Source organism: Sardina pilchardus, chromosome 11 (genome assembly GCF_963854185.1).
Source record: "Sardina pilchardus chromosome 11, fSarPil1.1, whole genome shotgun sequence".
Lineage (NCBI taxonomy): Eukaryota > Metazoa > Chordata > Actinopteri > Clupeiformes > Clupeidae > Sardina > Sardina pilchardus.
The window spans coordinates 8,373,431-8,387,068 of record NC_085004.1 but is presented as its reverse complement, the minus strand read 5'-3'; positions in this window follow the sequence as shown (position 1 = coordinate 8,387,068).

Genomic DNA, 13,638 nt, shown 5'->3' with positions numbered 1-13,638 from the left:
CCAAGTTGATTCTCTATGTTGAAAAAAATACATAACTAAATGAATGATAGAAGTTATAAAAAAGGGAACTAAAAGATGTGATGGCCCGTGTAAAGAAGAGGAACTATTGGATGGGGAACTATTGGAAGAGGAACCATTGGAGGGGGCCCACAAGAGGCGTAGGGAACTGGAGAACAGCAAGATGGAGTCATTGTCTGAAGTGAGTCCGTCAGAAGTGTCGTTATGTTTTTCATTTCTTTGTCTGCTACATCAATGTGGTAAATGTCATGTTTTTTATTTTCATTATTATTTAATTTGATTGTTTAGAGGCTAGTATGTGCGATAGCTTTGTACAAAAGTGGTTTCGACTGAGAACCCGGTATACCATGCGATCGACTGGGATTGGAAGAGACTGTGTTTTCTGCGTCACTAAAACACCCAGTTTTCTCAGGTTCTAGAATCTCCGTTTGACGTGCATATCACTGCAGAAAAAAAACAAATAACACTTTAAAAAAAAGATGCATAATTGTATCACTGGTGAGTTTGGCCTATATCGTCATCATTATTTTAAAAAGAAAATAATAATAAAAACACGAATCACAATGCACTGGGAAGACTCTGAAACCAGAACTCATCAATAGCTACATCAAAGAACTTTGGTGGGGAAAAAGATCACCTGACACACTTTCCCATAGCAACGACTCTTCTTCCTGGATGCACTCTTAGAGACAAGTATTGTCAGCGCAGCTCTGGGGCTGATGGTGGCTCTGTCCGTCACAGACAAACAGGAACAGACCAGTACCAAACCCTCAGAGCTGGCCAGTCAGCTTGCCAATCCCAGCCCAAAAAAATAACAAATGAAGAGGCTAAATATGAAGCTAATGAAGCTATACAATACATGCAATGGTGGTCAACTTCACTGTAACTCCCCTTCTGAGTAACTCCTACTGTCATTGAATGGTGTCCATTGTGCTATCGTGCGTTTGCACCGTAAACGTGTAAAGCATCAGTAGTCTATTTTAACAAGAACCAGGTGTATTAAAGAGAAAAACAAACAAAAAAAGAACATAGTAGTCTTGTGGTTTCCGTGTGATGTTATATTCTATAGGTGTGTGTGTGTGTGTGTGTGTGTGTGTGTGTGTGTGTGTGTGTGTGTGTGCTTTCTTCTATTATGTTGTAACCAAAGTGCTGATGCCCTTATACTCTGTAAATCATGTTGTCGAGATTAGGAATTTATGCAAATGAGGTGCCACACCATCTAGGGCAGGTGTGGAATACCAACCACACCTGCCCAACAATGCACGTCACGCCATCGAGCGCCGAGAGCGCTCCAGGGTGTTTTGTCTGTCCCTTCAGCTTCAAGCACAGAACAACAAAGTCCAGTCTTGCCAAGTAAAGAATTTAATTTGCACTGAACCACTTAAAATACACTACCGACACTGTCGCCATATTTTTAAGACTCGCATGCAAGAGTAAGGTGCAACACTTTACAGGCCTCTAAATACTTTCAGAAGTGGACGCGATTCAATACACGCTACTGAGAGAGAGTGAGGTGCTGCCCTGTCTTAAAACTGGATCCTTTGTTATTAAAGGCTGTTGAGTGGAACTGGTTGAGCTGCATACTGGCTGGGGTTTACCTTGGGGTAATGCAAAGAGTTCACTTTAATCTGTCTTAACTTTTGCTGGAGTGATTTGGTTGTAAAGCACTTGCCCAACGGAAAAAAAAAACATGCCTCGGAGTCCGATCTCTGCACCATCCCAAACACACGAGGCAAACAACGTGGACGAGGAAATCACTGCACTACTCGTACCCCAATAGAGCAGTCGTTCCCAACCTGGGGTCCGGGGACCCCACTAGGGACCACCAGAGATTGCAGGGGGCTGGGCTGAGGTTGTAAGTTGATCATCGTAAATTGTATAATCAAAACTCTATAATCCAAATGTAAACAAATTTTTGTTCCACATTTAAATTCATGTAGCTATTCACTACATCTGAATTTGCATAAGCATCCCTCAGGTTGGTCTAGGCTAGACATTGGTAATTCATCCCCAAACCCGATTGTTGAATAAAACAATCAACAAACAATTGTGTGGGTATGCAGGTAGGGGTTTGGGTAGGGGACCCTGGCTTGTCTTAACAACACACCAACCCGATAATAGGCCGTCGGGCAGTCGGGGCGGTCGGGGACTCGAATCTGTTTGGTGTGTTCCGTGCCGTCGCCAGTCGGCGTCGGGGCTAATTTTGGCTCGTTTTGGCCGACTTGACATGTAGAGTCGGCCAGTGGCGGTCGGTCTCAATTACCAATCTGATTGGTTGAGTCCTACTATCCTAACCCTTCGTAACATCTACAGTAGGTAGTAGTAGGTAGCAGAGGACTTCGTTTAAAAACTAACCATTAGCCCTACATTCAGCGATGTAAGTTTCGAACCCATTTTGATAGACCTTCCTAACATATTTTTGCTAAAACTACGTTTCTGAATGTGTGTTATTTCAGGATATTTCCCATTCACTTTTCGTTTACTGTGCTAATATTAGCTAGCAAGCTAGCTAGGTTAACCGGCAAAAAGTTATTTTTTCTGTGCCCAAGAGAGTGTTTCGTTGGCCTCACACACAAGCAATGGCAATAAAATAATACACACTATATAATTATATTTATATCTTCTTATTGCTTAATCAGAGAAGTCCGAAAACTAGTGGCAATTAGTTCCGCGAATCCTTCATGGTATCTACTTGGCTCAGCTGACTCTGAAGCCTGCAGTTATGGGTAATGTATCACAGTTCACGCACGCGCAAAACATACAATCAGCATCAGCGTCGCTTCAGTGTGTTCAGTGGCACTTTTTTGACCAACCAGGGGAGACGAGAGCCCGATTGATAGTCCGCCTGCTTTTCTGCCGACGGTCGGCCAGTCAGGTTGGTGCGTTCAGGCCTTTAGGCAAGGGGGCCTTCAAGGAAAAAAAGTTGGCAAATACAGCAATAGAGGATGGTTTCGTTTTTTTTTTACACCTATACTACTGAGATCTTTTTTACGCAACGTTTCTTGCTTACGCTGCCTCTTCTGAGTCAGCAGATCAAATGTGTGATGTGGTCAGGGTGTCTGGTGAATTAGATGCTCAGGCCATCCTGCATACTCAAACCAAAATGGCCCCATTTCCACATACTGTAACCTCTCAACATGGTTTCATAGACACTGCCCCTCTGGGTCTTTTACAAAATGTAAAAATTCCTCTTAGTCATGCCTGACATGTGTCAGTAGGATATGTCATATCTCAATGATCTGTTAAGGTTGTAAAATGACACCTAAACTTGAGAAAAACAATGTCACTCATTCACTTGAAATGTCACCGGTTCACTTCAACTCATCGTGCATGGCCTCACTCCTGTCTGTATGTCTGTTCCTCACTCACGGTAAGTAGACACTCAGTCACCCTGGACGCCTCACAGCAGTTAACGAGGCCAGCTTGTGCTTTCCACCCAGTGCACTACGGGTGCTTTCACACCAACAGTAGTTGGGCGCACCAAACGATCCATTCAAACCAAAAGCTCTTAGTTCGGTTTGTTTTCGTTGGTGTGAAAGCATCAGTCGCACTCGGGTCTGCACTAAATCAAGCAGACCTCTGGTGCGGTCCCTGTGGTGAGAATGCAAACTCGGGTCCAAACCAAGTCAAAATTGGCGCTTATTTCTACCGGAAGATAAACATTGATGAAAGGTCAATCAGCCCAATTTTGGTTCATTTGCTGGTGTAAAAACGCACACACTGGAGTCTATATGCTACATAATAACAATGTTATTGCCTGGTGCGGACCAAATAATCAAACTAGTGATGTGAAAGCGCCCATAGGCACAAAGAACAAAGACAAAAATGTAAACAATTCTTGCATGGTGTCACTTGTACATTCCTCATTAATTACATAAACACAAACCCCACGTCATATTGTCATATTTAATAAGAGTTGTTTGTTTTCTTTTCTACCCTCAGAGACAGACAAGTAGGCTAATATGACCCTTGTCATATAATGGACATTTGTAAGTCACACTGTCCCTTGTAATATGCAAGGGACAATGGCATATGCAACAAAATTGACATTTGTAAGTGACTTTGGATAAAAGTGTCTGTATGAATAAATGTAAATGCAAACATAATATAGTTTAAAAGCGCAGATAACAAGACTCACTGAAGGTAGCCCTCAGTGCATGGCATACCAGCACCTCAGCACAAGGCCCCCCCTCAGACTAGGCTCCAACATGAGACTGCTCAGAGCCAGGCCTGCATCTCTGTCTGCCTGCCTGCCTGCCTGCCTGCCTGCCTGCCTGCCTGCCTGTGTATTTGTCTGTCTGCCTGTGCATTTGTCTGCTTGTCTGTATGTCTGTCTGTCTGTCTGTCTGCCTGTGTGTCTGCCTGCCTGCCTGTGTTCTGAGAGCATGGTCACTGATGATATTGTACTTTAAATAACAACAAATGAAAATGATCTGTCTGACAGTCTGCTCCAAAGGCCCAGATGAGCAGATGGCCCCATGGCCAGCACATTCAAAAGCAGAAGCATGTTTCCCTCAGTGCAGCATATTAAAAAGCAGAAGCATGTCTCCTTCTGTGCAGCTTGATGGACATACGGAGAAGGCAGCACCATTGGATGACTGTGACAAGCTGGCAGAGCACAGTCATCAGCGAAAGCCACGCTATCCACAGACACGGATACTGGATTGGCATCGCAGCCAAATCATTTCTTGCCTCTCCTCCGGCGAGCCAGACTCCGCTGTCTGACATGAAACACTGCCTCCTGCTAAGGTGTCAGGTTACTGATCAGACGGGGGCAAGACATTCATTTTCACAGTCAGTCCTGAGTCTGGAAGCTCAGCAGGGCTGTAGAGTCTTGGACATTTAACACCAATTTAGTCACTATTGCCCATTTCTACATGCAAAGGAGCAATGAATAGTGATAAGGCACATGTCTCAAATGTCATTCAGTTTTCATCTTGACGTTTTTTTTCAAGACTTCAGCTCACGGGCCTGAGGCCATCTCGTTAATGAACAGGCCTGTTTTTTTTTTCAGTTTTCTGGTTACAAAAGTGTTACAGCACTGATGTGCACTCACTCACTCCTCATGCTGGCACGGCCATGTGCGGCCCTTACGCCTGGCTGCACACCGCGCTCACCCCCCCTAGTGGCCACAGAGAGGAAATCACCCTGTCAGAGGAAACGGCAAGCAGCTATTTCTAGAACTAGTCAGTTAGTTCAACATCCACCCAATACCACATCTATTTCCTTCCTTGTGCAACTCAAGCACCGAGTGCGTGAAGGGAGAGGGAGAGATAGAGATAGAGATAGAGAGAGAGAGAGAGAGAGAGAGAGAGAGAGAGAGAGAGAGAGAAAAGAAGCAGCAATACCACATCTAGAGAGTTTAATCAGGCTGTCAAGTTCCCCAGTAATAAATAACAGAATATCTCTCTCTCTCTGTATATCTCTATATCTCTCTCTATGGAAATATCTATGTATCTCTCTCTCTCTGTATCTCTATCTCTGAAACTATCTCTCTATGTATCTCTCTCTCTCTCTCTCCCTCCCTGTAAATCTCTCTCTCTCTGTGGGTGTGGAGCTGGCTTCATCACTGAAACCGCCTCAACACATGGCAGCTAGATTGCTGAGGCCGGCCAGCACTAACACACCCTTTGTTCCTTTGGGAAGAGAAGGACTCAGTCAGCTCCAGCTCTTCAGCTCTTTTACATACCAGCTCTTCTAGAGCAACAATCCGCTACGAAGGAAGCTGGACAGGTCAGCGCACAGTTCTACTACAGTTTGATTCTGTCCACACCACACACGCCATCTACAGGACACTCCTGGTACTGCCCAATAGTACATCTCAAGCCAGCTCCATTCCATTTGTAAACTCCAGTCTGCAGGCCTTTACTCCACCAAAAGGAACCTGAAGAAGATAAGCGAACGTACCCTTAACCTGAAGAAGGTAAGCGAACGTACCCTTGAGGGGTTTTGGGACTGATTTATTTCTTCACCTGAAGGTAGCTGACAGGTAAGAGGTAGTGTCATAAGGTGACGTTGTGTTCGATAACGTCTTCACATACAAAAGCTCCTCACGTACATCATATACAGAAACTCCTTCACATACATATTCATAGCACCACCTGACCCAACACATCAAATCGATTTTCACAAAACAAGTCAAGTTCAACAACCAACCAACCTCTTACTGTATGTATTGTACACCCCGCTGGCGACTTGAGCTTCCAAGAAGCTCTAGATGCCCTGCCAAGGACGCCGTGGGAAGCTTTGGACGCTTTGGCCACTCAGACGTGGTAGCATTCTATGTTCGATCATGTTTGTTGCTGGTCGTTTGCCGCTGAATCGCGTCATAGCTCATTACCATAAAGTTGAGCCAATTTCGACTTTCTGCTGGACGCTCAAGACACCCAAAACGTGACGCAGGCGGATCTGCCGCTGCTTGCAGCTGAGAGAAGCCGGCTTCCATTGAAAATTAATGACTTCCGGAATCTTTGGAAGCTCTCTCATTGCCAATAATGAGATCACACAAAGTTCTTGCATGTAGTGTTGGCCCATTGGACATTCATCAGCACCGCGTCTAAGGGAAAGATTTCTGGCGTCCGGTTCTGGCTCGGCTGCGCACTGGCACACGCATACAAGGGCTGAATCCCAAAGAGAGCCCTGAGGGCTAACGACTAAAGACTCACAGACTTCATTGATCTCAGGTGCTAAGTGAGTGAGTGTGTGAGGCCACATGGGCTCAGTAAGGGATTTGGAATTGGGACAGCACTTCACGAGATCACATGTTATGTACCTTAGCGATGAATGAAATCACACCAAGTTCTTGCATGTCATTGGCCCATCGGGCATTCACCTGCCCCGCGTGTAATGGACAGATATAGCACTGCATTTCCTACATCTGCTGATTCTGGCCCGCTTCTGGCTCTGGTTCTGGCCCGGTTCTGGCCCAGTTCTGGCCCTGGTTCTGGTTCTAGCCCGGCTTCGCACTGGCACGCGCATACAAGGTGTTTGACAGTGTGATCACACGGCACGGGTGCATTGTGCTGTGGTAGCGGTGGTGGTGGTGGTGAGGCTGTGTGTGTGTGTGCGTGTGTGTGTGCGTGTGCGTGTGTGTAATCTCTACGCGTGAAGAATCAGACCTGCAGAAAAGTTCACCATATCAAAGCGTGCCAGATTCCGACAGCTCCGCTTCGCGTTTCCACACAATACATATTCATCAGGGGAGCTTCAAATCCAATTAAGGCGGCCTGATAGCGCCTGACGTCCGCGCTAATAAGCACGTAAAGTTGGTGGCCCCGCGTATTTGCATTGCCTAACTGTGGAGGAGGGGGGTGGGGGGAGGGGAAGCATTAATTCCAGGAAATAATTCGCCATGCATTTGCATAGGCAAATGAGGACCCCACTGCACACATATCCATGAAGATTCCTTAAAATGGGCTCCCCCACGGAGGAGATTGGCTATGCAAATCTCCACAACAGCAGACAGCGGTCTGGCCCAGTAGCGGCGGCTGTGAGCTGTTTGCCAGTTGGTGTGTTGCCCTCTGCTGCAGAAGTTAACAGAGGGGAAACAGGCCATGGTGCCCAATCTAAGTCAAATGTACAATTCCATGACTTATATATATATTTCCACAACCTACCATACAATGAATGGTACAATACTGCCCAAAGATTTCAGAGTGGCCACATAGCGTTCATGAATATTTTACTCTTTTTTAGAGCGGGAAATGCATAAATGGGGATTGAAGAAAACAAAGTTGCGCTAACCACAACTACTCAGGAGAGCAGGCAGCAAAGCTAATAACCAGATATACACTGATTCTGTGTGGACATATGGTCAAAGATCGTATAGTTACTAAGATGAATCATAAAGGGGGTTTTCAATGGAATGAAATGGTGTCCACTTCCGCCTCCTATCTGGGCGTGATCAGTGACGAGTAATCGGTTTAGACCAGTGTAGAAGCAGCAGAAGCAGTGTGCCGTTGATAACAGGTGGCCTGCGCAATTAGCGGAGACAGGTCAGGTCAGGAGGGACAGGTCGTGAACAAAGTTATTTTTCTATGTATTTATCACGCTGGAAAATACGATTTCAATGTGGGAATGTTAGAAAGACGTGTGCCTTGTAGAATATGGGTTCGTTACTTGCATTGCTGAATATAGGGCTAAGGGAATGGTCATAATCCGAGATAAGGTTTATTTCTCCCGTTTGCCTCCTAAATGGGAGTGGCACTACGTCACAGGGAAACCGGAATTGACCCTCATATGAGTCGTCTCGCTTTATAAACCGTCTCTGATATGGTCTTTGGTATTATTTGCCCTCAGCGGTGCCTCCCCGGCAGCGCTGCCTACAAGGCACTACTCCCCTCAGTTTAGGGGTAGGATGAGGGTTGAGGGCTAGGAATAAGGTATAGTGCCTTTTAGGCTGTGCTGCCTGGAAGGTGCCGTTGGGGGCAAAAAACACCATTGAGCGTGGACATATTGTATTTTGGAAAGTAGGCCTACAGTTTAAACTGCTACAATAAAAATTCCCATGACTTGGCCCAAAAATTTGAATATTAACTGACATTCCATGTCTAGAATGAACTACACAATTGCAGGCCTATTCCAGAAATTCCATGACCTGTGGGGTGCCTGGCAGGCCCATATGATGTGTCCACAGGTCAGGAGATGAGGAATCACAGTTTTTCAAAGAGAAATATAATGGCGATGACCACATGTATGTATCAAACCATGATTGCGAGCCTGAGCTCTACCGTGCCAGGCCGAGATATCACCACTGACCACATACATAAATAAGCACATTAGCCTACAGCACGCGCTAACGCCAAGCTCGAATAATTAGCACGTGCAGGCAGTTAGGTGAACTGTTCTAACACGAAACATTATCACTCAGAGTCAGAAAGTGCTTAATGCGAGTTTACATCATCCATTCGTGTCTTCATATTTGAATTGATAAAGTGGCAACATAAAATGTAGTTCACTATAGTCTATATAGCCTACCTTCAGAACAGGAACTGCTGCCGTGTGGGCCGACCTGCTGAGACCTCCAGTTCACGGTGTCGTTAGCGAGCATGATGGGCAAGCCTGCTACGGCTCTGTGTTTTGCTGTACCTTACCGCCACCTGCTGGAAGGAAGTGAGAATGGGTAGACGATCGGAGGTTCGATTTTGTTTGTGCAGTTTAAGTACACATTAACTTTTAGATTTATACCACAACAATTACACGTTCCTTGTATTGATTTAATTGCATGATGGTCTTGTTTTCTATTTTCAACTTTCAATGTCACTTCAACACCAGATTTGGTGCTTAGCCTGTCCAGTTTTCTGCCAGAGATTTCTTCTACATTGACAATATAGCAACATAGTGCATGAAATACTCCTATCAGTGCATGCTGTGATCAGAGGTTGGGCATGCCCGACCATGATGCACATTTGCACATTTGCGCTCTAGCACTTTCACACAGAGTGGGTGGTGCTGTGGTGCTAGATGTTTCTATATTGGTCAGGACTGGCTCATATAGACTTGCTTTGGTGGCCTCTCCAGACTGCAAGTCAAGCATTGTTTGCTCACACACAAAGGAATGAAACGGCCTAAAGCCAAACAAGAAGATATCACCTCTTTGCTACACTTAACAACAACACCAGACCAGGGCCAGACCGGGGCCAGACCCGCACTAACCTTGAGATGACTCAATCGCAGCTCCAGGCTGATGGCGGCCCGTCTATCGATAGCGCTGAGCCCTTACCACATGTGCGGCTGCCTAAATTCATGCATTATCCCCGCGCTAAATCTGCCCAAAGCCTGGAGGAGAGGCAGCGCGGAGCGCGGGTCACCAGCCGGGGGGACCCAGGCTGACCTGGGGGGATCAGGAGCAAAGCCTTTGAGTGGGCCTGTAATGCCTTATTTAGTCCCCTCATCTGGCAGAGAGGGGGGGAGAGGAGCCATCACAGCCCATCATACCTCACACACTCCCATCCCATCTGACAAAGGAGAGAGGGGACAGACAGAGAGAGAGAGAGAGAGAGAGAGAGAGAGAGAGAGAGAGAGAGAGAGGAGTGAAGGAAAGAGTTTTCATATCTCCCCACTTAGCAAGCCATGTGCATCCATGCTCTTTCTTTGAGCCCCTGCTCTCTCTCTCTCTCTCTCTCTCATTCCTCCATTCTTTCTCTCTCTCCCTTCCTCCCTCTCTCCCCCTTTCTACTTTCTCTCTCTTTCCTCCATTCTCTCTCTCTCTCTCCCCCCTCCCTCCCCCTCTCTACTCTCTCTCTCTCTCTCTCAGGTGGATTACCTCGCTCATCCCTTGATCCCTCCATTTTAATTCCCAGCAGCTGAGGAGGGAGTGCGACCAGATTGCTGCTCAGTTAAAGAGCCAAAAGCCAACCCAAACCATCCCCTTTATGTCCACACACACACACACACACACACACACACACACACACACACACACACATACACACACACACACACACACACACACACCGTCCCCTTTGTGTCCGAGAGGAAGCAGGGCTGGGAGGCAGGCTCCCTTCTTTCCTCTCTCATCACAGACTGCTCTTCTCCCAACAGATGTGTGCCTTCCTCTCCTCTCCTCACCCCACCCCATCCCCCTCTTTCTCTCTCTCCATCTCTCGGCCTCGATCTGTCTCTCATATGTGTCTATATGTATGAGAATCATCAGGCAGCCAATAGAGATGGACAGAGTCAGATCTTCAGCCCAGCTGAGTCCCAGAGGTGTGCTGTGCTGCCTCTCCAGAGTGTGTGTGTGGAGGGTAAACAACCAGGCATGGGCCATATAATCAAATAAACATTTATTGATACAAGGCCATAAGTGGTGTCCTTTGACTCCGCTGAGACAGGGCAGAGGGACCGGGAGAGGGAGAGCGAGAGAGACAGGGCTGAGGGACCGACAGAGAGAGAAAGAGAGAGAGAGAGAGAGATCCGGAGAGAGAGAGAGAGAGATGGGCACGGTAGAAATGTTTAGTGCTCAGGAGCAAACCAATTTTTTTTTACTCACCTCAAGCTCCTTCAACCTTGGCAAGGGCTATTATCAAAGAAATTGACACAGGTCCAATTTCAGGGTCCCCCCCCCCACACACACACACACTACCAGCGCTCCTTTGTGATGTCGTTGGAGCGCTGGCTCATTTCATCTGTGTTTGGAGTGAAGGAGGCTCTGATTGCTGGCCATTACAGAGAGCAATATATAGATAAGAGAGGCTACCAAGAAATCAATATCTATGTGGGCCACTGATGGTGTGATGAGTGAGTTTGTGTGTGTGTGTGTGTGTGTGTGTGTGTTTGTGTGTGGGTATGTGTGTGTGTGTGTGTGTTCGTTTGTGTGTGTGTGTGTGTGTGTACAAGGCTGTTTGTCTGTGAAAGGGAGCAAGTGAGCGGTATTGATGTTGGCCGTTGATGGTTTTGAAGCGAGACGCTTTGTTTTCCCTCCTGCTCTCTCCCAGAACAAAGCGCTGCTCTTCACTATTGACTGCTTCCTCTGCACAGACAACTGCAGTCCTGGAGTCAGGCTCGCTCCACTTCTCCAACGGTGCCACAGCAGCTACACAACATTCCACAACAGTCTGTGTGTGTGTACGTGTCTGTGTGTGTGTGGACGTGCCAGTGTCTGTTCAAGTACCAAATTGGCTTGTGTCCAAGAAGAGTTCCTTTATTTTTTGAGTTCTTAGTTCCTACTTCCACAGTTCTACTTCAGGAGACCTACATTAGCAGGGTAGTGTGGTGTGTGAGCGTGTCTGTGTGTCTGTGTGTGTGTGTGTGTGTGTGTCATGTGTGTAAAGTTTTTTCACATCATACAGTTAGATAGTCACTGGTTGGATCTAGACGGGTCTGTAAGGTCTAAAATGGATCTGTAGATTAAACAAACTGAAAGTGCAATGAGGACACGAGGTCTGCCGTGTGGTACAACAAAGCCTTTATTGCTACACGGCACGGAAACAGAGATCGTCCACAGAGGCAGTGAGTTGATTTGCAGAGATCCACTCGTCTTCATCACCCAACACAAGGGCCCTTCCTCCGAGGATCCGCATGCCTCTACGGCTCTGGAAAGACTTGTTCATCATCTGCTGTAGAGCAAACACAGCCTAAGCCTACTTTACCAGTACAATACTGAAGCCAGGGGCTCATCAGAAAACTGATACCAGTTGCAAATTGGATTTTTGAAAGAGGTTGGTTCTTTGAATTAGCATTCAACTATAATTGGCTGGGGGGGGGGGGGGGGAGAACAGTAAAACTGAGAATAGAATTTAAGAGCAGAAGCACCACTAACATTCCATTTCTACTGCATGTTCTCTCAAAAAACTCTACCATATTTTGTTTGACTGTTGGAGGTTTCTGTACTGGATTTCTACGGCGGGCCCTGGTGAGACAATCACTTCATTTTCAAAGATCTTTCAGACTCCCACGGAGCACTTTCTCTTTCACAACGGACAATGACCTTGGGCAATTCTGACATTATAAACCACAATCTGGAATTTGGCGTCGGTTCTGACGTGTTGCACTTGTTTGTGGAACGTGTTATAAATAGGGAGCCCAGTGTGAAGTTTGTCTTGTGGAGTACAAAAATAAATACATAAATGACCACTGCAACAACACAAGCAACTGCAGCAGGAGCGCCACAGCTGCTGAGCTGTCTCTGAGTGGACACATCATTAGTCCAGTCATATCAGGTCATATCTGACCGTGTTAATGCTCAATATTATGTACGTAGACATCTATAGGAATCTACACTCTACAGCAATCTTTCCATCATCTGACTCATGACTCACTCTCTTCCTCTCTCCACCTCTCCCTCTCTCTTTCTCTCTCCCCCCTTCTCTCTCTCATGGTTCTCCACCAAATAGTTTGATGCAGTGCTGTGACCAGATGGCAGATGTATGTATTCTATAGAATAGATGTAGATGTGATTGGGCCCTGCACTGACCACAGTCCTACACGAGTCCATGGCACAGAACCATCTAAACATCTATCATATATATCATAATCTATCATAGCGAAAATAAACTCAGAACATGTACAACTTCTGATAGAGAAGGAGATATCTTTTCTGGAAATAGAATGAGATATTTTCCATGTAAATAAAGTAAATTAAGAATATCAGCTACACAACTGTTGAATACTGTAGATGATTGATAAGCAGGACTCACTGAGCCTTCCTGTAAACTGCAGCGATGAGTAATTACAGGAGGACAGAGGACTACAGGAGGACTGTGTGAAATACAGCTGTATGATATATATTTATGGTATTTACACTAAAGAATATTTCTGCCTTCACACAAAGGCACACGTTCTTCAGGACCTGTGGATCCGTCGTGAAGTTACTGAGATGTTGATTTCTGCCCTAACTTAAAGAGTCACTGCACCCTAGAACATGTTTTTTGAGCTGTTGATTGATTGAAAATAGTACAGTGGTGAACTGTACTATTACCAGGGTTAATATTGACAAAAATCGTGTTTCTCGACAAAAGCAACATTTCGTCTGATTTTGTATTGGAGATATTGCTCTCCGTGCATTCTACAGGTTGAAACATGCCATGGCATGTTGGTCCAAAATGCTATTGGAATGCTGACGAAGTCCTGTACTTCTCGTCCAACACGTCACCGGGTCGTTACAAATTAGGAATGAAACGC